Here is a 22,204-nt window from a genome sequence, read left to right as displayed (position 1 = left end):
ACTGGGCACTCCAGTTTGGTACTCTGGTTTTCTCCCACAATCCAAAAATAGCCTGGTAGGCTAATTGGCTCCCTACAAATTATCCCTAGAATGTCTGTGTGTGCGTGTATATGTGGTAAGCAATATAGACTATAAGCTCCACTGGGGCAGGGACTGATGTGAGTGTTCAAATATTCTCTGTAAAGCGCTGCGGAATATGTGTGCGCTATATAAGAAACTATGGTACTTATGTAATATCTGGGCTCCCGTTTTTCTTATGAGACCGCGTCCCCTCGCGGGGCTCGCCACGCTTCGGGCGCGGTGGCTCGCTGCACTCGCCACACTATATAAAATCAACTCCATGCGTAGTTGGATAGTAGGGGTATGAAAAAATGGGGTGCATTTAACATGGGAGCCCAGATAATACATAAGTACCGAAACTGTTAATAAATAAATGTATGCGTCTGCAGCCTCCTTGCTGGCTGCCACTTATTTGGCTGCCAGCTTTACCCATTACTGCTTCTGGGCTTCGCATTCCACTGCTGGAATGCAATCCTGAAGCGGTCATCTACTCAACACTTCATGGTACCATCAGCAGGAGAGATTTATGACCTGGGAGCAGCATCCTTCACTGTTTATGCTCTCAGCAAGTACTCCCCAATGATGCAATGCCCACCAGCAGGGCCAGCTGAAGATCTAGTTAAGGGGAGTCTATGTGAAACCCTTCACAGTCATTGCACCTCTACCTCACTAGACACTCCATTACCAAATGACTACCTTGGCACGGGTGCCGGAAACCCTAGTTTCGGCCCTGCCCAAAGTGGTTGCTGCAGCTGGTAGCCCAAATGGAAACAAGTAGCAGTTTACTTTTCCAAAGCCAGGGAATCCAAGAAAGACCAACATAACCCAGTAATTTCTGATCAGCAGGTAGCACCTGTTTTTAAGGATTCGCTGCACATTCACAGGGTTCCGGAGGGCTGCAGCATTCGCTGCCAGCCCTTCCTGTCACCCTATTTAATGCCGCAGGGGCTCGCTACCCCTGACGGCAAATTTTAACCCCTGCGGCATTGGGGACGGTGGCAGGCAGGGAGAAGGGGGGAAGGAGGGCTCCCAGGTACACAGGCAGCAGAAGCTGCCCCCCCCCTAACCGGGAGAGCTGGCAGGGGACACGGGTAGGGAGCCGCTACATTGCTCCCGCTCGTGCATATGCAATAAGCGGGAGCAGTGTGAAGTGAATATATGAATAATGTAATGAGCGGCTCCCGGCCCCCTGCTAGCGAATGTGTAAAAAAATAAATAAATTACAATTAAATATATATTCATATGCTTCAGGCACATGAATTAAAATAGCATGCCCCTTCACAGAAAACAAATTCTGATTTTTTTTTTTACACCAAAAAAATAAATAAAAAAAACTTTATTTTTTTTTTTTTAAATCACTTTCCAGTTCACCTTAAAAAGATGTTGAATGCAAAACGTTGCTAAATCATGCTGAAAGCAGATCTCTGTCCTAGCATTGAATATACTCTCGGCGAATTTCAGTGAAAACCCCATTGAAATACACCAGCGAATTGCAGCGAGCATGAAACGGAGAACTGATCGGCATTCACTGTTCGCTTTCGGCGAACAGTGAACATTGAATAGAGTGAAAACAGCCCGATTCGCACAAAAAACGGTGAATCAGGAGCATTGAATACTGGTCATTGTATAATTATTGATGGAGCAGACTGTACAGTCATCTTAATGTTCAAAGCCACAAGGTAATAAACCATGCCTAGACAAGAAAGCGACAAGTCTCAAAATGGCTTCAGTTCAATATTACCAGGAAAACGCACAGCTATATACTGTGATAAAGCCAGATGTAGCAAAGGCACTTTTATGCGTGTGGGAAGGATACAAGAAGAATAAAATGGATGCAGAAGCATTTTTGGTTGCTTGCGATCACAGAAAACAATCTTCCATTTAATCATCCAGTACACATCATGCAGCTTTCAGCTTTGTGCTTACCGACATAAAAAATATTCAATACAAATGTCATCAATACTGATGATTCAATATGTCTCATCCCTTTCAATATTGATCTGGTGATAAAATCAAAGCTATTAAAAAGCAAACAGGCAGCTCATTGATTACCTGAAATAGTGAATTGATTTGAAAGCTACCATTAAAAGAACCTTGATTGGTAAAAGTAAAGAGTTGATTAAGACTTTATTTAGTCTTATTAAATAAATACAAATAGCAAAATGGGGTCAGAATACTGTACAAGAGCACTTGTGGAACACATTTTCTGAGTTATTATACAGTGTCACAAAATGGAACAACCTATTTATCTAGCGGCGCAGACCTGGAAAAAAGGAAAGTGAATTTTGCATCCTGCATCCCAACATTAACAATTAGCCTCATTCGTAACCACCTTCTTCACTGTTCCAGTGATTCTCTCTGCACCAGGCAAAATATATCATGTGTCACATTCACACATTATATCTGGGTCAGTCATGGTCCTTTGCTCTGGAAATCATTAAAAGTAAGCTATAATCCGTACAGAAACTAGTGTAAATCACATAGCGATTTGTGGATGCAAAATGCATGAGGTCAAAGTGCTACATAAATCAAATTCTCTGTTCCAATATTAGAACATTTCCAATGTGTAGCAGGTCTTGAGAGAAAACCAAAGCCGAATTATAAAGGTAACAGTGCTACATTTTGCAATGCAATCTCAAATCGATTTTAAGGGATATAGTGGACATAAACCGCAGAAGTATAGATATGAGAGGATGATGTAGCGTAGTAACGTCTCACAGCACATACAGAGGTCCCGTGTCAGGAGCGTTCTCATCACACAGACAGGAAGCGAACATTGATAGGCACATCTCATTAAGGCAATTTTTACCAAAGCATGACCCTTAGGGTGGACTTGTTCCAGACGTAATCCTGTCAAGGCATGTTTGCAGTTATTTTGATCAGAAAATACATAGTTTTTTACATAACATGGTCTGATGAACTATAGTCTTACAAAATACACTGAAATCTCTTGCAAAAAGCTGAAATATGCTGGGTACACACCAGGACAACTAGGGCCCGATTCCCTCAATCTAGATCCAATTCCAACCAATTGGAAGTAGATTGTGTGGTGATTAGGCCCTTTTCTGTCCTGGTGTGGACCGATACCGATCCGATGCGCGGTCCCACGGGTCGGTCGGTCTTTGAGATCCTACCTGCTGCAGGTAGGATCTCAATGACGACCACACAGCCTGGTGCGGGTCGCCATCGGATTGGACCGGCTCATGGTGCACATCGTGAGCGGGTCGTGCCCCCCCGCGTCACCGTGAGCGGGTCGGACGAGACACTGACGACCCGGTCACGATGTGCATCGTGAGCGGGTCGTCCTGGTGTGTACCCTACATTAGACTGTGCAGGCAAGTATATTCCTGCATCGATCTGCTAGATCGAAGGAAGGGCCATGCTGCTCACGGCATCATGGCCCCTACTCCCCCCTCCCTCCTGGCCGATGCAGGCAACCTGCCGGATCCCAGTGGCTGTCTATATAAAATCGATATCGACGGTCACCAGGTCGGCCAATGTGTACACCCCATAATCAGAATAATGAACCTTCAAATGGATGCAAAATACCTTACCTGGCCAGAGAGGGAGATGTAAATGCGCACCCCATTGCACCTCATCACATTAGACAGAGTCCACCTGACATGCCCATAAGCACCAATTTTATTTGCACAAACCTGATAAACTCATCTAAGGTATTGGGCGTAACAAGGTAAACCCATCTAAGGTATTTGGTGCAACAAGGTATACCCATCTAAGGTATTGGGCCATCTAAGGTATTGGTGGCACATTTTTGCTTACCAGGCCAGGAAATGGAAGAAAAAAAGGGGGGAAAAGACTCTCTTTTTGTGGGGCACTCTTTCTGGAGGAAATGGTGAGCAGAAATAATGGTTGCTTGTGGTAGGTGTCCCCGAATGCTGAAATAACTTAATTGCCCTGTTACAGGCAGGTAGCCCAAAAATACAACAGAATTCCCCCAGAGATTTAAGTATAAATACCCAGAAACTCTAAAACCACACAAATAAATAAAATGCAGATTAATTTCAAAAGGCCCAGACATATTAAATCTGACTTGTAAATGGGTCTCCTTACCGGTTAATATAAATCTGCAACACACATTACATGACATTCAGTTTTGTAACGGCCATTACTGGAATCAGCAAGGAATATATTTTCCCTTATGAAACATAATTGGTAAATGTTTTTGTCTGCTTTCTTCCGGATCAATAGACTTATTTATAGAGATAAAGCATCTCCATGGATTACACAGAATGTTGGTTGAATGTAGTGGAACACTGCATTCTTTGCGCAGTATTCAATGAGAATACTCGGCATGTGCAGAGAATCCTGTTTAGGATTCGCTGCACAGTCGCCATGTTCCGTTGGGCTGGAGCATTCACTGCCAGCCCTCCCTGCCACCTTATTCAATGCTGCAGGGGCTCACTGCCCCTGACGGCAATTCTTAACCCCTGGACACTGGGGGAGAGAAGCAGGGCTCCCGGGGGCACAGGCAGCAGAAGCTGCCCACCGGGAGAGCTGGGGACTGGAGTAGGGAGCCGCTGCACTGCTCCCACTCGTGCATATCCATATGTAATGAGCGGGAGCAGTGTGAAGTGAATATATGAATATGTAATGAGTGGCTCTCGGACCCCTGCTGGCTGTTATGTGTAAAAAAAAAAAAAAAATAATAATTTTTTAAATTAAATATATATTCATGTGCTGTAAGCACACATTTGCCGTAGCACATGGCGAATCAGCCCTTTCTATCAACCTATTTCCCCAATATCAAATAAACCACACATACTGTAACTCTAGTTGTTGACACGCGGATAAAAATCAGCCGTGCCTGTGCCCTTAACCTGGTTCACTCACAGAGGCAAATTCCTTCTCAAATGGACAAAACCAGGGGCCTTATTCTAGTTCACTCTTTCTGACAAAATCCTTCTTAGATGGACAAAACCATGTGCACTGCAGGGGGGCAGATGTAACATGTGCAGAGAGAATTAGATTTGGGTGAGGTTTTACTTCAAAGTGAGATCTATAATGCAGTGTAAAAATAAAGCAGTCAGTATTTACCCTGCACAGAAACAAAATAACTCACCCAAATCTAATTCTCTCTGCACATGTTACATCTGCCCCCACCTGCAGTGCACATGGTTTTGTCCATCTAAGAAGGATTTTGTCAGAAAGAGTGAACTAAAATAAGGCCCCATGTGCACTACAGGGGGGCAAATGTAATTTGTGCAGGGAGAAGTATGTTTGGATGGGGTTTTACTTCAAAGTGAGAACTAACAATAAAAATAATGTAAAAATAAAGCAGCCAGAAAGATTTACTATCTATTTGCACAGAAACAAAATAACTCACCCAAATCTAATTCTCTCTGCACAAGTTACATCTGCCCCACCTGCAGTGCACATGGTTCTGTCCATTTGAGAAAGAATTTGCCTTTACAAGTGAACCAGAATAAGATCCTAGGTTGTTGTTTCTGGTTTGTGAGTATGCTCCTAAGATTAGAATATTCGCAAGGTTGCAAAAGTGCGTGAATATGTTCTCAGAAAATAAGGTGTGAAAATAAGGTAAGTAGACGGTATATGGGGTAGATGTAGAAAACCGAGATAAAGTTCCAACCAATCAGTAACTGCCATTTTTCAAAAATTATTTGACAGGAGCGGATTGATTGCTACTTTCTCTGTCTCCACCTTACTTTCTCCAAGATTTGATACTGCTCAAATTACTGTGTTACATTGTTTAATTATCATAATAAGCGTAATTGGTGAGGTACTGTAATACCCCTTTCACATCGCACTTTTAAAACGGTAAATTGACGTTTTTTTCCCTTTTTAAAACGTTTAAGCCTGCACTGTGAATGCACCAGAGCCGATTTACCGTTTAAAGTTAACTGGCATTTCGAACCGTGTAAAAAGCAGAGTCCTACACGGTTCCTTGCCGTTTTTTGTGCAATGTGAATGTGTACAATGTGTCTGAAATGGTATTTCAGGCAAACAACACAAGCTACAGAGCAAAATGACAGGCAATGTTGACACTCTGGCTTGAAACGTGTTCGTGATGAACCGGTTTCACTGCTATGTTGAATGAGACTTAACCGGTATTTAAAACGGTAATCTGCGGCAATGTTAAGGCTCTGACCCGTTTCAATTACCGTTTTAAAATACCGGTTTTTAAAACGTGTCGGCGATATAAAAGTGGTATAAGTATTAATTGCAATGTGTTTGCAGAGCAAACATTTAATATTTTTGCTCAAATGCAATAGGTTTTTCCTGTTGGAACACAATAAACCCCTCCCGAAAAGAGCTGGAAGCACAGGGAGGAACCTTCAAATCAGGACCTGTTGAGATTTGAGAGTACTTGAGAGCTGGGATTGAGAACCAAAGCCCTAGGTTACAAAACACACTCACAAAAAAAATAAGTTTTCTGAAGACATAACAGGTGCTTAGTGAAGTACTGTTCTAGAAGAAATATATGAAGTGTATTTGTTTTAACTAAAGTTGGACAGTCCTTCTACTTTAACCTTTATGGTAAAAAATATTTTAAAGCCACATACACACGAGACGAGATGGTAAAAAGAAGGGCCATACTCAGGGGTTAAAGTGAGGGGGAACAGGGTAGAACTGAGTTCCACCACCTCTAAGGGCAGTATTCAATGAGGCCAATTCGCCATGTTTTATGGCGAATTTGTGCTATTTTCACGTTAGAAGGTGATTTTTTTGTGTCAGAAAGTGAATCACCCTATTCAATGTGCACTTTTTGCCATCTTTCTAAGTGATTTTCGCCGTGTGAAAAGATCAGGAATTTTATTCTGTGAATAGGCATGTTATTTTTTTATTCATGTGCTTATAGCTATTTTCCTTTGCATGTGTCTACTAAAACGGTCAGAAACAGACTCCATGAGGGTTGTATGAGGGCCCGACATCCACAGGTGGGGGTTGTTCTTACAGCCCAACACCATGCAGGACGTTTGGCATTTGCCAGAGAACACCAAGATTGGCAGATTCGCCACTGGAACCCTGTGCTCTTCACAGATGAAAGCAGGATCACACTGAGCACGTGACAGACGTGACAGAGTCTGGAGACGCCAAGGAGAACGTTCTGCTGCCTGCAACATCCTCCAGCATGACCGGTTTGGCAGTGGGTCAGTAATTGTGTGGGGTGGCATATCTTTGGGGGGCCACACCGCCCGCCATGTGCTCGCCAGAGGTAGCTCGACTGCCATTAGGTACTGAGATGAGATCCTCAGACCCCTTGTGATACCATATGCTGGTGCGGTTGGCCCTGGGTTCCTCCTAATGCAAGACAATGCTAGACTTCATGTGGCTGGAGTGTGTCAGAATTTCTTGCAAGATGAAGGCATTGATGCTATAGACTGGCCCACCCGTTCCCCAGACCTGAATCCAATTGAGCACATCTGGAACATCATGTCTCGCTCCATCCACCAAGGCCATGTTGCACCACAGACTGTCCAGGAGTTGGCGGATGCTTTATTTCAGGTCTGGGAAGAGATCCCTAAGGAGACCAACTGCCACCTCATCATCAGGAGCATGCCCAAGCATTGTAGGGGGGTCACACACATTACATCAAAGTTGTGTAGTGTGTTTTCCACTTTAATTTTGAGTGTGACTCCAAATCCAGACCTCCATGGGTTAATCAATTTGATTTCCATTGATCATTTTGTGTGATTTTGTTGTCAGTACATTCAACTATGTAAAGAACAAAGTATTTAAATAAGAACATTTCATTAATTCGTATCTAGGATGTGTTATGTTAATGTTCCTTTTATTTTTTTGAGCAGTCTATACAAAAGAGTATGCACTCTGATGTCTAGCTGCAGCCAGCACCCTTCTATCACTAGTTTCCAGTACTAGCCAGCCTCAACATGACATTTCACCGTCACCACAGCTTACACAAGTTAAGAAAGGTGATTCTATCTATAATATCTCTAGTGCATCCTAGAAAAAGGATAGACAGGATCTGATCGGTTGCTATGGGAAACACCTTTTAATTTTTTTTGCCTTACCGTCTTTTGGTTGCTTCGCTCTCTTTCAATGGCATGTGCGCTGACAAAAATTTTGCAACTGGACCACAAGGAGAAAACAAAAAAAAAAACATTCCTAAGGCATGCCCCTTACATTTATATTTTTTCCTCCTTATAATAATGCCCCTAACACAGTACACACCACACAGTAATGGCCTTTACGCATTATGCCACACACCATAATGCCCCTTACACATTGTTCTGCAACACCGTAGGGCCCATGACACAATATGCCACACCATAAAGGCCCCATGTCAACCTTTGACCCTGTCAACCTAGACGCATGTCGACCTAATGACTTTCGACCAACATGCTGGTGACCCAATGACCGTATCCCATATGTGCAGTGGCGTAACTATCACTTTTTAATGTCATTTACACAAATAATGCCCCACGGAGGTGTCATATGCATAATGCCTCCAGTATTACTCTACCCCCTCGGCCGCCTCTTCTGCTGCTACAGCCAACCTCTTCTAACTGAAGGGAGGAGTGCTTCTTACGATCCTCACAGACTCCGGCAGCCATTTCAAATAAGGCACCGGCTCATGAGCCAATCAGAGCTCATGGCCTAGCAGCCAATCACTTACGGTGTCTGCCGGTAAGCAAGCTTTGATTGACTGGCACCCGGTGTTGCATTTGAAATGTAAAATATGCCTGCAACTGGCTGTGGTGCGAGCGCTCACCGTGCCCCCACAGGTGCAGCAGTGCCTGTAGCGAAAAACCACTTCTCACACACTTTTTAAATAAACAAGTATTTTTAGTACAGGTTATTTTAGATGTAGCACAAAAGATCAAATATAGCAACATTGATTTAGCAGCCACATTTATAATCCATGTGTGAAATAAAGGTGAAAAATGAATGCCATTTTTAGAATAAATCGCAGAATTCTGACACAAATACAGTACAAAAGTATTTTAATAATGTTCAGCTGATGAAAGCAACCTGCAGCACTCTCCGCCCAGTAGTATCATACTATGGAATTTTGAGTTTCGCTCACAGATGTGACACTCATGTGCTCTTTTACAAAAATCTATGAAGCAACTGCCTATCTAAAACCCCTGCTACATTTTACTGATATTTTTTCCAAATAGGTTTTCCCAGCTTTGGCTTGACTTCATTTTGGGTGTCGGATGACTCGCATGCAGTCAGGATCTTGGAGATCCCAATGCCGACAGTTAGCCTTTTTAAACGGGTAGAGCTGCAGTGGGAAAGCTCTGGGGTGCTTTTCCCGTTTAACAAATACCGGTATTTGTTAAACGGGTAAAAAAAAACTGTGTCCTACCTGTTTAAGAGCCTTTTATTTGGCAGTGAGAAAGGGTCTTAAAGGGTATTTAAGATCTCTCACTGGTCCTCCCCTTCCCTGGTACCTGGCCTACAAACTCCTCCTCCCCTGGTACCTGGCCTAGTTCACATCCGCTGCAGGGGCCCCGCCGATTACTTCACATTTGCGTTGAGCGTTGCTGTCGCTGACAGGAGGTGAGTGGGTGGGGCTTGTGATATTATATACAATGAGCACATGGCTTGCCTGAAAAAAATGCACCTATAATATCATGAAGGGCAGGCCAGAGTAGCTGTCCATGAGGCAGTGATCAACAACCTATTAAAAAAGACTGCTCCTCTCTCCCACATTTACCTTCAGAAGCAATGAATGCCCTTAATGCTCCTTTCTCGGTTTGAGAAACCCCATCTGATTAGAAGTCCAGGAAGCTAGCATCTGCTCCATGCCCACAAGTGTTCCCAGCATAACACAACAAAACATTTTTTTTTTTGTGACAACCTGTTGTCTAAACTCAGAGCTGTTTAATACACTCTGCAAAACAGCCACTACTTATGTTATTTACAAAGAGGGTAGAAATCCTTTATGTGGCTATTGCTGGCTACTCATCGCCCTGAATATCCACTTAAGATTTTTGCCAAGCTCATCACAGCTAGACTTAATGCTTACCTCCCACAGCTGATCCATCTGGATCAGGTCGGATTCATTCCCAGCCATCAGGCACATGACAGGAGGGTTGTTGATTTGGTTCCCCGCATTAACTCTGGATCTAATGCACTCCTCATGGCTTTGGATGCAGAGCAAGCCTTTGATTGCGTTGGCGGACCCTTCATGATGCAGCAGTGGAGGCATATGGTCTGGAAGGGGAGTTCCCCATCAGGATATGGATATTGTACAGCAATCACCCGACCTCAGTTTTCATAAGCACCACCCTTACCCCCTCCTCGATTTCAGATCTACAATGGCATTTCACATTCTCTTCACTATTGCGCAGATACCTGCCAGGTTTCTCATATGTCACAAAAAAAAAAGTGTGATTCCAGCAAGCACAAGCATGCCTTTACGGCGAAGACGGGCCTGATTCAGAGTTGCTCGCAACAGCAAAACCATTCTCAACTGGGCAAAACCATGCCATGCGCACTGCAGGAGGGACAGGTGTGATCTGTGCAGAGAGCTAGGTGAGGTTTGTTCAAAATTGAATCATAATTGCAGTGTAAAAATAAAGCAGCCAGTATTGTCTTTTACATGACTACAGGTCCCAGCCAGCCTCCCTCACATTCTAGTACATAAACACAAGCAGACAGGGATTATTTTTTTTAAATGGTAATAGGTACTTGTGTAGTTTCACGGCGCCACTGTCTGTTTACTGTTTCTGTGAAATTGGCAGCTTGCCCAGCAGTCTGTTTTACATTTACTTTGAAAAACTTGGCAGCTGTCCAGCTAGCACGGTAGCGCGCGGGCTCAGTCAGGGGTAGATTTATCACACTGCGCTATGGGGCATATGCACTATCCCCGTACGCTAAAGCAGGGGATAGCGCTCCCCCTCATCTATCAAACCCGCTGTGCGGGTGCTGTAACGGCAGCGCTATGGGGAAGGAGGGATAACGTTATATACGTTATCTAACTGGGCGCCTGCCTAATATACCTTATTTATTAATTAACTGGATGGCCGCTCGCTCCTCTGTTATTCGTATGTGCATACTGCCAGAATTATCTGGTGCTGCGGGGCTCTCCTGCTTTCTTCTTCGCCGCTTGCTGGTCTCCGGCGTCTGCAAATTCAAACTGCGCATGCGCCGGGTACACAGCATCCCCGGGGAACATTATCCAGCGCATGCACAGTTTGAATTTTGCAGACGCCGGAGACCAGCAAGCGGAAAACTGCACATGCGCCGGGTACACAACGCGAGACCAAGGTATCCGGCGCATGCGCAGAAGACGCCGCCGGACGCCAACGCATCATTCGTTATGGGAGGAAGCGTATCCCCGGCAGGAGGGGATAACGCACTCCCATAACGTGCAGCCACACAATAATAGATTTGGGCGAAAGTCAGGTTCTCTTCACCACGATAAAGTGGTGAAGCGAACCTGCACCCTTAAGGATCAGTAAGGGAATATTAATAAATCTACCCCTCAGTGTGTAGTTAAAGTATGAAACTTGGCAGCTTTCCAGAGTTCTATACTGTAGTAAGGTAGCGCGCGCTCACTGTAATAAGCTACGTTACCAGTTTGTCAGTAAAATAGCTTTTTTTTGTTGCGCTGTAGTAGCGTCTCAGTCACAAACTGCGTCTGTAGCCGCTAACAGCGTCTCGTTGGCCGCAACAAGAGGTTGCGTCCCAGTAACAGTAGTACTCAGAAATATCGTTAGAAATAACGTCTATTTCACCTGAGTCACAGAGTTGTGTCAACCTGTTAATAATGACACCTGTCGACTTAACAGCTCTTGTCCTTGTTTACTCCACTATCCACGCCATCCTGAAGCGTGGAGAGCCCCGCTTACCTCCACTATCCACGTGGACTTGATTTTATAAAGGTTGCTCGGATGCATACCGCGTCCGCTCGCCACGCTTCAGGCTGGTGTGGAAAGTGTGTTTGTGACTGGGACGCAACTGTGACTCAAATTCTGACTGCGGCCAACTAGACGCAGTTCGTGAGTACAGCCGCTGTTTGTGAATGTGATGCTACTGCAGCACAAAAAAACCCGCTATTTCAACGATAATGTACCTTACTACAGTTACACAGATAAAGCACAGAGTGAGCGCACGCTAGCCTAGTACAGTGTAGGAGTCTGGAAACCTGCCAAGTTTCACAGTTATGGTGTGTACACACGGGGGCGATATGGCTTCCGATGTTGCCGATATAGTGCACATCGGAAGCCATATCGCAAGCCAATTGTGTACTTTGTAGGGCTTGCGAGCCCGATGCGTGCAAATCGGCAGTGACATAGTGAGGGCAGACAAGACTATATAGTGCAGATCTGCACTACATAGTCTTTGTGCCTAAAAACTCACTATAGCTCCGGCGGCGAGGGGGCTTCTCCTGGGGCTGCACACTGCAGGGCTGACGACCCGGAAGTCCGCCCTAAAGAGGAGGGGGGGTGTGGCCTCTGATGTAGGCATGGCGGGGGGAAGCTGTTGCTGTGCCGCGGCCCCGGGTGTCGCAGTGCGCTGCTATCTGCCATTGCCTGATACTGTCCAGCTCCTCTTCTCTCCTTCATGCCGTGCGATGCGAGACCCAATGCGATCAGGTCACATCGGGACTCGCATCGCACGGCATCATGTCGGCCGTGTGTACACACCATTAAAGTAAAGTAATCACAGACGGACTCTGGCAGGCTACCAATTTTCTTAGAAAATGTAAACAAAACACTGGCGCCGTGAAACTACACAAGTACCGGGCAATAATTTACCAGGCAAAGCTTGAGAGTTTGGGATGCTGACCACAAATGTTTCAACATTTTATAATACAGCATCTTCACCTAAGTGGGGTGGGGTGGGGTGCTTTGCCAACACAGCCGAGCATATGAAGGCCACCCGGCAAGTATATTACTTCCTACATTAAGTGTCGACACATGGAATGAAAATATTTATGAAGAAACTGAGAGCAGGTGCTATGACGTACATTTCAAATGTATTCGGACATTTTTCATCCAGGTGTCACACCTGGATGAAAAATGTCCAAATACATTTGAAACATTGGTAACAGCATCTGGTCTCAGTTTCTTCATTGGAGTGCCACCCACATACAGAGCTACATATTCAGGAGCAGCACCTAATATCAAGTTGAGTGCTGGCCATTACCGGACTTGTATACAATCAACCTGCGTGGTTAGTGTACAATAAATAGTCCTCCAAGTGTACTCCCCAAGTGATAAAAAACATGGCACTGCACAATATTTATCAGCATCAAAACTTTATTGCAAAACACATACGCTGCAGGGACCATGCGTTGCCAGACCCCGCTGCATGCCACGCACCGCAGCAGTGGAGGACCCGAGGCGACCACCCCTATGGGGGCCCACAGACCTTTTTGTCCATGGCCCCCACATACCTTAATCAGGCCCTGCCCCTGTAGCACTGTTTGGAAGTTATAGAGGGCACCATCTGAAGCCACTAGGAAATGAGTGCCGTTGCACATAGCTCTGTGTGTGTGTGTGTGTGTGTGTGTGTGTGTGTGTGTGTGTGACTAAGAACATGAGTGAAATACTTCTATGTGCTCAATTTAAAACCATAAAAAACGATGATTCAATAGGTGCAGCATGCTTGGTAGCTAGGAAACTCATATATAGTGCTAATATACTTTGCAATGCAACATTCAGGAGCCAGTCAGTCAAATTTAGAAACCGTCTGACTATTATAAAAAGAAGGGAATTATTGGCTTGAAAATAAATCTCTCATAACATTTACAGGAAGTGTCAGCAAGTTTTTCTATTTGTTCTTTTTAGGAACACAAGGTACATTGCTACTGGGATTTGTTTAGCCTTACAGTATTAATAGTGATCTATGTAATGCTACTAAAATAACAATAATATGGAACTAAATTGCTAGCAGTAAAATAAATTCTCACTTGCCTGCACTCCCCTGATTATCCATTGTGATGCCTTGAACAGAAATGGTCTAACTTTTTGCAGCTAATGGTGTTGTAAAGACCTTTTACATGTCTGTTTCCCAATCAGGTGAATGGGAAGCTCAGGGAGAAAATACCTAGAAAAGCCACTTGTAGTGAGAACAAAATAAATAAAAACAAAGTAACAACCCTGAACATAAACAAAATCAGAGTTTCAAGTTGTTGTTTTTTACAGATATTTCTGGTTCCATCAGATCAGGGGATCGGGACTGTGTAGTCATCCACAATGAGGAGCAATATCACAGGATTTTCAGGCCAGTCAGCTGCCTGTTGCCAAATATGGATGTGCAAGGTGACTGAGAGGACTGTCAGAGGATCCGGATTGACCTCCCTGATCAGGGTTTGCAGACGCACTAGGCTAATGCACTTCTAGTAATGCTGTGGGATGACCATCGATGGTTTATAAAAGATGTAGAATACCTTTGCCATTGATGGAAGAGAACCAGCATAGTTGAATATCTTTTATTTTTCCCAAGGTGTTGGGACATGGAGAACTGCAAAGCCCCGCCCCAGGTTCTGATTGGCACACGGGCCAATTAGCCTAAGAAAACGGATTACCGTGGACAGTCTAAACCAGGGGGGGGGGGGGGGGGGGGCTGTCCTCAAGATCTATCAACAATACCTGTTTTACAAGCAACCTGTGCATCTATAGTAGGAATGTTTGAAAAATTTGACAGTAAAGACTACGGCTGTGCACATGCTAGGTGAAACAAGGACAACTAGTAGATCTCAAGGACTAGTTTGGCCAGCCCTGTTCTAAACCATCAATTGTCATCCATTGCATTTTATGCTGCCATTGATGGCCACTAATATTGCTATAAATGGTGACCATCGATGGCAATGATGGACATTTCTAGTAATGCTGCTAAACACAGTGGACAGCATTTGTTCATGTTCAGGAAATCATTTACACTGTTTGTTTCTGTAGTGTGTGAGGTAGAGTTTGGCTTCTGGTGAATGTGAGGCAGTATCCAAAGATAATCACATACATCTAATTGGCATACCTCCCAACTTGTGAACCACACAAGTCGGAACCCCAGCGCACACCAGTAATTTGGGGGCCACATCCCCATTTCCGCCTCTGTGGGGGCATGGCCAGGTCTGTGAGCTGCTGGACATGCCCCCAGGCTCTGTTTCCGGGAATATATACTGTGTGTATGTGCAGTGTCTCTATTCACCGCTGCTCAGCATCAGGCAGGAGGGACTCCCCACTGTGGAACACTTAGAGGGCCAGGTGGGAGTTTCCCATAACAATCATACAGTCCTGCAAAAATGTGAACAGTTGGGAGGTATGCGGCAACCCAGATATTGCTGTAGTTCAAGGTATTGAAAGGTTTGACAAATACTGTAAGTAACATGGTCACATCACTACAATAATCTGATAGTTACTGTAAGAACTTTCATCAGCAGTGTCTTGGGACAGCTGGATAACTAGCAAGCTTCTCTAATTCAGTTATGTGGCTTCCACCAACAGGAAATTAATGAGATCTTCATTTTATGCCGGGGCTGCTGACAGTGTGGCATGGTAAGATACGGCGCACCACCCCATGAACCCATATAGGCAAATTTAGGGGTCTGGTTCAACATTATTAACCCCCCCCCCCCACACACACACACACCTATAGAGTAGATGTACCTCCTTATAGTATAGAATATAATGTGCCTCCCCACGCTGCCATTTGGACACTTTGCATTGACCCATTCCAGCTGGCCTTCTCCCTGTATCATTGTATGTGTATATTTCTTTGACTATGCATATATGTCCCAACAACATGATGGTTACCCTTTTTGGGGTAAATGCCCAAGGTCCAATCCCTGCATGTAAAATTTTGCCCCTTAGGGTCCCCCAGATTTAAAAGCCCCAAAAGGACTTACTCAAGCTCTGGCCCTGTACATCCATTTCAGAACAGGTCTCTATGAACAAATTGGTTACGGTATAAATGGTAGACAATGTCTTGGTCGACAGTCACTAGGTCAACACCTTGAAATGGTTGACATACCCAATTTAATCTTTGAAAAAAAGGAAACCACAAGCTTATGGTTGACAGACACGGCCGATGACTTCACGTTTTTTTGATGTCTATGTCGACATACTTCGGGCACGGTGCCTCACTGCGCTTGGCACACTATTATGTGACCACTTTGATAGCAAAGTATGAAAAACCACCTTTAAAAAAGGTGCAAAACTCATGTCAACCTTATTCTTGTCAACCATAACCTTGGTCAATGTGGACCTGGGGTATGTCAGCCACTTCAAAGTGTCAATCTAGTGACTGTCGACCATTAGTGGTCGACCTAGACAAGGTCTACCCAGTGACAGCATACTGAATAAATTGCCCATTTAACTAGAGAACTGAGTATATAAGAAAATGCAGTGGCTGCAATAAACTCATAATAAATGTGACCAACAACACAGCCTTATTACTATATGAAAAACAGGCTGTAGTGACATTTACAAGGAATTTGTTAAATACATAATTTCCATAAAACTTTACATACTGTACTCAATATCAACAGCCATATTGTAATATACAAGAAATTCACATCTGCGTTCCACCACAGTAACCAGAAGGAAAGTTATCATATGGAGCCTGAAGTATTCTTTCAGGCTCCATATGAGGTGGGCTTTTGCCATCTTTCCTATGAAATGTAATTCAGATATAGTGATTTACATGAGGAATGTTTGTAAATGGTTTTAATTAGTGAAAATGTATTCTCACTAAATAATGGTTTCGGATTATGTTTATGATTATTTCACACAGACACAAACAAGAATAAGTCTATACTTACAATGTAAGTAATTAGAATGCAACATTGCATATGCTTTATCAGATCAATAATAGCAAATACTGAGTTTGACAGATTATGGTTAATTCATACTATTCTCCGACTACATTTTCATTCTATTGTATTATTCTGCAATAAGGTATAATGAAAGAATATTTCGGTAGATGAATTCTTGCTCCATTTGAGGAGACCAGAGCACACAGGAGGAAGCTGCCCACGTGATCACGGAGAGAACATGTAAACTGCAGGCAGACGGCAGCCAGGGAATCACTGTACAATATTTCATGCTCATGTGCTGCCCATAGCTATTCACTTGATCTAAGAGTAACCAGTACGATCAATTATGCATCAAAGACCACTCAAATATTTATTTGTGAAAAATAATTGTAATTCAATACTGCATAGTTTCCATCATAGGCACTGGAATAGTGAGGGCAAGGGAACGCCACAAAAAAAAACATTGAAAAGGTGCCAGTCAAAGTACTGTATTGCAGGGTGCGTTGTGGCCACCATCTATAATAACCCTTTCATAGCAGAAGCAAATTACTGGGTTAAAGCTTTTCAACCCGGGAATTTGATTTAAAACCCTGGTTTTTCTTTGGTGTGAAAGGGTCAACACGGGTCTTAAATCCTGACTCTCTGACCCTGTTTTTGACAAGGGTCAGAGTGTCGGGATTTAAGACCCGTGTTGACCCTTTCACACCAAAGAAAAACCCGTGTTTTTCAGAAAATTCCCGGGTTGAAAAGCTTTAACCCAGTAATTTGCGGTTGGTGTGAATGGGGGTCAGGCCGCACACGCCAATATGACCCGGCACTCAAAAATGCTGGCCAATGTGAAAGGGGTATTAGTAATACAGGCAGTGTTAGGATGGAGATGATACCCTTTATGGCTGCGCCACTTCCTCTCTCCACACAGCCTTTCTATGCCTGCCTCCAGGGCCCTCCTCTCCCCTGCACCTAGCACCAACCACTACACTGTATGGCTAGTTACTGTGGGCTGTCCCCTCCTCTAAGACCAGCACTGTGCCCTTCTCACCTCCCACTTCATATGTTCTCACTTCTTCCACCCTAAGCTCACCTTTGTCCACACACCCCCCTCCCTCCCACAGAACCCCCTGACCTCCCCATATGTCCAACGGAGTTCAACTGAAAATGTACCATGAAAAATCTCATTACCTTCCATGCACAGCCTCAGCAAGGGAGTGAGATAAGTGATTTCTGTCTCTTCCGCTTCTGGAAGAAGTCACTCACGGGTTATAGTTCAATATAATGGCCGATATATCGGTGGTCCGTCGGCCAGTGCGTACAAGCAATAAGACAAGTGTTAAAACACATTTTGTGTTAGCTGGGCAACACAGCAGATATATACACTGCTCAAAAAAATAAATAAACATGGGAACACTAACAAAACACATCCTAGATCTGAATGAATGAAATATACTTTATTAAATACTTTGTTCTGTACATAGTTGAATGTGCTGACAACAAAAATCACACAAGAATTATCAATGGAAATTAACATGTATTAATTAAATGTATTAACCCATGGAGGTTAACACACTACACAACTTTGATGTAATGTCCTCAAAAACAAGTCAAAATGGAGGCTCAGTAGTGTGTGTGGCATCCACGTGCCTGTATGACCTCCCTTCAATGCCTGGGCATGCTCCTGATGAGGTGGAGGTTGGTCTCCTGAGGGATCTCCTCCCAGACCTGGACTAAAACATCCGCCAACTCCTAGACAGTCTGTGGTGCAACGTGGCGTTGTGGATGGAGCAAGATATGTCCCAGATGTACTCAATTGGATTCAGGTCTGGGGAACGGGCCAGTCCATAGAATCAATGCCATCTTGCAGGAACTGCTGACACACTCCAGCCACATGAGGCCTAGCATTGTTCTGCATTAGGAGGAACCCAGGGCCAACCGCACCAGCATATGGTCTCACAAGGGGTCTGAGGATCTCATCTTGGTAACTAATGGCAGTTAGGCTAGCAAACACATGGAGGTCTGTGTGACCCCCCAAAGAAATGAAACCCCACACCATTACTGACCCACTGCCAAACCGGTCATGCTGAAGGATGTTGCAGGCAGTAGAACAATTGTTTTTTTATCTTTTGATCTCCAACACATCCTAAATAAAATAAAAAAAAACTTTGATGTGTTGGTGCTTTGGAGATCATTGTAATTCCAGGGCTATTTAACTTTCTGTGGATGCTCTGAAGCCATCTGAAAAGCCCAGCTGTTATTGCCTTGAGGAGTTAAAACATGCTCTATATTCACCATGTGTTTGTGAGTGCATTTCACTAAATAAATGTTTCCATTTTGTAAAAGTATTGCACCAACAAATCTAGGAGAAAAAAAAAAAAGTTAGCATTCCTTACACAGCCACCATAACATGGCATTTTCTAGAAAGATCACTATATAAAAATGACCCCTGTTTACCATGCAAAGTGGTTCCTGCCAACACAGTGGAATTTTTTATTTATTTTTTAAATTGCTTAAACAAGTTGGAGTGACCGTTGAAGAGGGAATTGTCAGACCTATCAAAAAAAAAAAAAAACCTGGAGGTCTAGCAAAATCAATAGTAACCGCCTTTAAATGGGTTGACTTAACCCCTTGAGTGCCAATATCTGTGAAAGATGTTCAAAATATCACTAAAAATGCCAGCGTCGCTCACATTTTGATGATGCAGTAGATTGATGATGGGTAGAAAGGGGGAGCCTCTTTATGGGAGTAATTTAAGTAGGTGCAGATTGCCACAGATCTTGAGGTGGTGGGTTCACCCAAATAAGGCAATTGCAAGTGATCTCACAAAAGCACAGTAGGCAGCGGGCGCAGCCAGCCTGAACCAAGTAGCTAGACCTTAGATTCCAGTAAGCGGTTACACAAGGTGTCAGTTGTTGCACAGGCTATATTGGGTGGAACGTCTTGTGTAACCGGTTACCTTCCACTCACCAGCATGAGTAGGGATGCACAGTTAAAGTTCCTTGCAGTGTGCAGTGTCCACATCTGTATGAGGGACAAATGCAAGTTTGTATATAAATTCGGTCATCCGGACACAGAGAGGTAGACCGCTGAAGGGTCAAGGTGTGCTGCCAAGTACTGCCCCGGCGTTTCTCCATCATAAGGGCTAATGGTTTCCTCAGAAGATGAGAGGCACAGGTACTTTCAGGTATAAAAAGACTGTGTTAGCCAATTCTTCAGGAGCATTGATATACACACCTGTGTATCCAATTAGAGTATCACTAACAGGTGTATTTGATGTTTCCTTACTCATTCTTCCTCATAAAAAAAGTCAATATATATATATATATATATATATAATACGCACATCATTCAGTATTGTATCATTATTTAATAAAACATGGTTTCTTATCAGAATAGAAATGGCTTTGCCAAATGCTGCTAACTTCTTACTTGCATATACATTTCATTTCAGCAGCTTTAAAACTTTCATCAATATCCATTTTAAAAATTGGCTGAGCTGATAGCTCAGAGACACAGACTATCAACCAAAGGCTTCATTCTCAACACCGGATCAATTCCCAAATGGGACCGTTAGAAATATATATCTTGATTATTATTGTTTTATACTTTAGTACTTGATCTGCGATAACACTCAGATAGCCTTGCCCATTCAGACGTTGTTCCACAGGAATCAAAGAACCCATACAATTCCAAGAAAACATCCCCAAACCATAATATTGCCTCCACCAGCTTGAAGTGTTGTGGCAATGCAGTTGGGGTCCATGCTTTCGTGCGGTTTTCTCCATATTCGCACCCTGCCATCTGCATGGTGTAATTGAAAACGTTATTCATCGGACCAGATGACCCTTTTCCAGTCATCTACTGTCTAATCCTTGTGCTCCATTGCGAACTGGAGACGTCTTTCTCTTGTTCAAGGCAGACAGTAGAGGCTTTCATAGCCTATACGGTGTAATGTGCGGCAAACAGTTAAATCAGAGACCTTCGCAGCTGCTCCTTGATTAAGATTCCCCGCAATTTGACGTACTGTTGCTCTTCTGTTGGACTGGACAATTCTCCTTTCAGATTGAGCATGCAGTAGCCTGTGATGACCACAAACCTGGTGTTGAGACCCAGATTTTTGCTTGGTAGTCCACTCTCTGTAAACATTAATAACTGCTGCTCTCGAACACTTCACAGGTGCAGCTGTTTTGCAGTTAAATCACGTTTTTTGCAACACAGTGCAATTGATGCTTTACTTGTCCTGCATTCCCTTTATATAGCCATCTTGCCCTCTAGCGGCAATAATGTGAAGTTATGGTCGGTCAAGCAGTCATAATAAATTGGCCACTCAGTGTGTGTGTGAGAGATTATATATATATATATATATATATAGATAGATAGATAGATAGATAGATAGATAGATAGATAGATAGATAGATAGATAGATAGATATATATATACACATACATACATACATACATACATACACATTTTATTTACATTTAATATATACTTCACATGGAAAAATGATGTTGACAACTGATCCACCCAGGGCCGTAACTAGGGTTTGCGAGCAGTACCCCACATCTGGCTAGGAGTGTAACATGCAGCCAGGATATCTGCTGAGGTCCATTAGACACAGTCCTATACAAGGGCCATCAGGGGTTATGGACAGTACAGGTCACAGCACTATCATGGTACTAATCCCACTCATATGTTCACAAAAAAAAATGTATTCCAAAATAATGACTGTTAATATGGAGCTAGTCCCTTTGCTACTACTGTAAAACAACCTCCATTTTTTATTAGAGCTTTTTACTCATATTTGAAAACCCCTCCTTCCCACCCACAGCCACATTATTGAGCAGCCTCCTCTCCACAACCAGATAAGCCAACAACCATGGGCACACAACTAAAAGGGTATCACCAGGGCCGGAGCTACCATTAGTCAACATCCTAGAGCGCCGGCTGCTGGAGAGCACTCTTTGCTCCGCAGGTCCCAATTTGTGTAGTTTCCTTCTGCCCTACCTTGCACCCGTCACCATCAGCAGCAGCCGCCCGCCCTTACACCCACCAAAAGCACAGAGCGGGCATAACTGAGGCGGAGGGCAGATAGCAGGCATGCTGCACTAACTTGAACTCATTGTGCTGAACACCCTCTGGAGTCAGAATTTTTGCCTAGGTTGCCAAAAAACCTAGCACCGGACAGAACAGAGATTATCATCTGTAGAAGTGCTGTACAATGTGTGCATGCTGGATACAGAACGGCTAAGAACGCAAACAGTACCGAGACATGCACGTACAGTTTAGTGAGAAAAATCAACATGGAGGATTTGTTGGCTAAACAAAAAGATCAGATACCAATGGGGTATAAAGTTTCTGTGTGAATAGCAAAATGCTTTAAGTATGTATAAGCACAGCTATTAAAAATAGAGGCATTGCATTCAAGGCTTCACAAAG

The 22,204-nt window shown here is 43.7% G+C and overlaps 1 protein-coding gene across 1 annotated transcript in view; it reads right to left on the bottom strand.

The window, feature by feature from the left end:
- Nucleotides 1-22,204, bottom strand: part of ATP11A (ATPase phospholipid transporting 11A) — a 177,036-nt gene that overhangs the window by 139,364 nt on the left and 15,468 nt on the right. The gene's annotated exons all lie outside the window — the stretch shown is intronic.

This window comes from Crinia signifera, chromosome 2, assembly GCF_055691185.1.
Source record: "Crinia signifera chromosome 2, ASM5569118v1, whole genome shotgun sequence".
Taxonomy (NCBI): Eukaryota; Metazoa; Chordata; class Amphibia; order Anura; family Myobatrachidae; genus Crinia; species Crinia signifera.
This window is presented reverse-complemented; position numbering and strand designations above follow the sequence as displayed.